This window comes from Solanum stenotomum, chromosome 6, assembly GCF_019186545.1.
Source record: "Solanum stenotomum isolate F172 chromosome 6, ASM1918654v1, whole genome shotgun sequence".
NCBI classification, from domain to species: domain Eukaryota; kingdom Viridiplantae; phylum Streptophyta; class Magnoliopsida; order Solanales; family Solanaceae; genus Solanum; species Solanum stenotomum.
Genome location: NC_064287.1, coordinates 31,518,707 through 31,521,079, shown reverse-complemented (window position 1 = coordinate 31,521,079; position 2,373 = coordinate 31,518,707).

Below are 2,373 nucleotides of genomic sequence, written 5' to 3'. Positions count from 1 at the left end.
AGATGGTCAAGTAGAGCGCACTATTCAGACTTTAGAAGATATGTTGAGGGCCTGTGTGATTGATTTCAAGGGTAATTGGGATGATCACCTACCTCTCATTGAGTTTGCTTATAACAACAGTTACCATTCTAGCATTCAGATGGCTCCTTATGAAACTGTTTATGGGAGAAGATGCAAATCTCCTATTTGATGGTTTGAGGTTGGTGAAGCTGGGTTGATAGGACCAGACTTAGTTCATTAGGCTATGGAGAAAAGTGAAAGTTATTCAAGAGAGGTTGAAAACAACGCAGAGTCGTCAAAAATCCTACACTGATGTTAGGAGAAAGGAGTTAGAGTTTGAAGTAGATGATTGGGTATACTTGAAGGTTTCACCCATGAAGGTTGTTATGAGATTTGGTAAGAAAGGGAAGCTTAGTCCCCGGTATATTGGTCCTTATAGAATATCCGAGAGGATTTGCAATGTAGCTTATGAGTTAGAGCTACCACAAGAGTTAGCAACGGTCCATTCGGTATTTCATATTTCCATGTTGAAGAAGTGCATTGGAGATCCTTCACTTATCATACCTACTAAAGATATTGGTATCAAGGATAGCTTATCTTATGAGGAGATTCCTATTCAGATTCTAGATCGCCAAGTTCACAAGTTGAGAACTAAAGAGGTAGCATCAGTCAAAGTTTTGTAGAGAAATCAGATTGTTGAGGAAGCTACTTGGAAAACTGAGGAGGATGTGAAGAAGAGATACCCACATCTCTTCAAATCCGGAGAAGGTCCAAAATTAAGGTACTAATCCTTTTCTTGGCTTTTATTTTAAGATGGCATATTGTATTTACATTCTACTTGTTAGGTGTTTGAGCAAGATTTTAGATGTCATACCCTTAGTCTACTTAGACTGATCTCATTCGAGGAAGAATGTTCCCAAGGGGGGAGATATTGTAACACCTCGCTAAGTGAAGGAGCTCAAATTAGATAGAGTCATTTTTGGAAAGAATGAAAAATCTGGAAATTTGTTTAAGTTATGTTAAGTATGAGTTTTGATTCAAGTTCAAATGACCATAAATCCTAGCTCAGGATGAGTTAGGTATGATACAAGATACCGTAGGCAAGATCATTGGATTATATTTCCAACGCCGCAAAGTTTGCTTAATTTTGAGTTCGTATGAAGAAGATGTGCCCATTGGAAGTCGGGCTGTCTAGATAAGGAAAGTTAAAACCGGATTTGTAAGGGGTATTTTGGTCTTTTCCATACCCACTTGATTTAATTCCTTTTTAGTGAATTAATTAGGGTCAAAACTGTATTGGTTCAGTTTGCACAATTGAAAATTCACGCTAGGGCTTTAGAGAGAAGAGAAGAGGAAAATCAATATTCCTGGTCTTTGTAAAGAATTGATTGTCGATTTCGTCAAGAATTTGATCCTACGAGGTATGTGAGACTTTCATAACATTGGGTTCCTTCATAAACGTGCCAAACATGTTTATTTCAGCGTAAATTCATCCTAAAAAGATTGGAAGTTTGAATGTTCTTGATGGGTGTTCTTGAATTTGGGTTGAGATTGAAGAGTTCTTGAGAGTTTAATGTCGATTATTACAGTTACTTGGAGTTAGATTCTTCTGTATATGTTTTAGGTACCTGATGTTATCTCATGTATTCAGGTTAGTCAAAAATACACAAATAGAAAGTAGATGAAATAGACAGAATGATTATAATACAAGTCCACAGAAACCACTGTGTTTTCTTAAGAAATTTAATCCCCTCACTGGACCTGAGGTTGCAGATTAATTACTCTCAAGATAAAACAGATTAACCTGTTAAAGAAGTAGCGGTACCTAAAACTTCAATAATTTCAGCGAACGCAAGAACAATAACAAGAGCACACACAGGCTCAGTCGATCGACAATTTTGTTTACGTAAGAAAATGTCTGCAAAGAGGAAAAATTTTGAGTAGTTAAAACCGGAAAAAACATCTCTATTTATAGCCATTTACATCAAGGAACGCGTCTATTCAGAAAATTCTGTTCAGACCCATTTTTTCAGAACGTTGTGACTTTTGTGAAAAATAATGACATTTCGGAAGGAACAGGTCCCTTTAGAACGTTATTACCATTGCACATGAATTTCAAATAAATTCCGTTGCGCCAAATTAATTCTGTTATTTAACTAACATTCTGAATTAATTTATAAGAGAAAAGAAATGAATTAACAAGATTGATTAAATAAATTTTGTCCAAGAATATTATCAATCAATCACATCATTTGCCAAATCCAAATCCGAAGCCGAAGCCAAGGCCGAGCGAGCGATGATGACGGCGTGAGGGGGCAGCTTCTTCTTAACCCTTTAAGAACTAAATGAAGTGTTTCCTAATATAAGGACAAC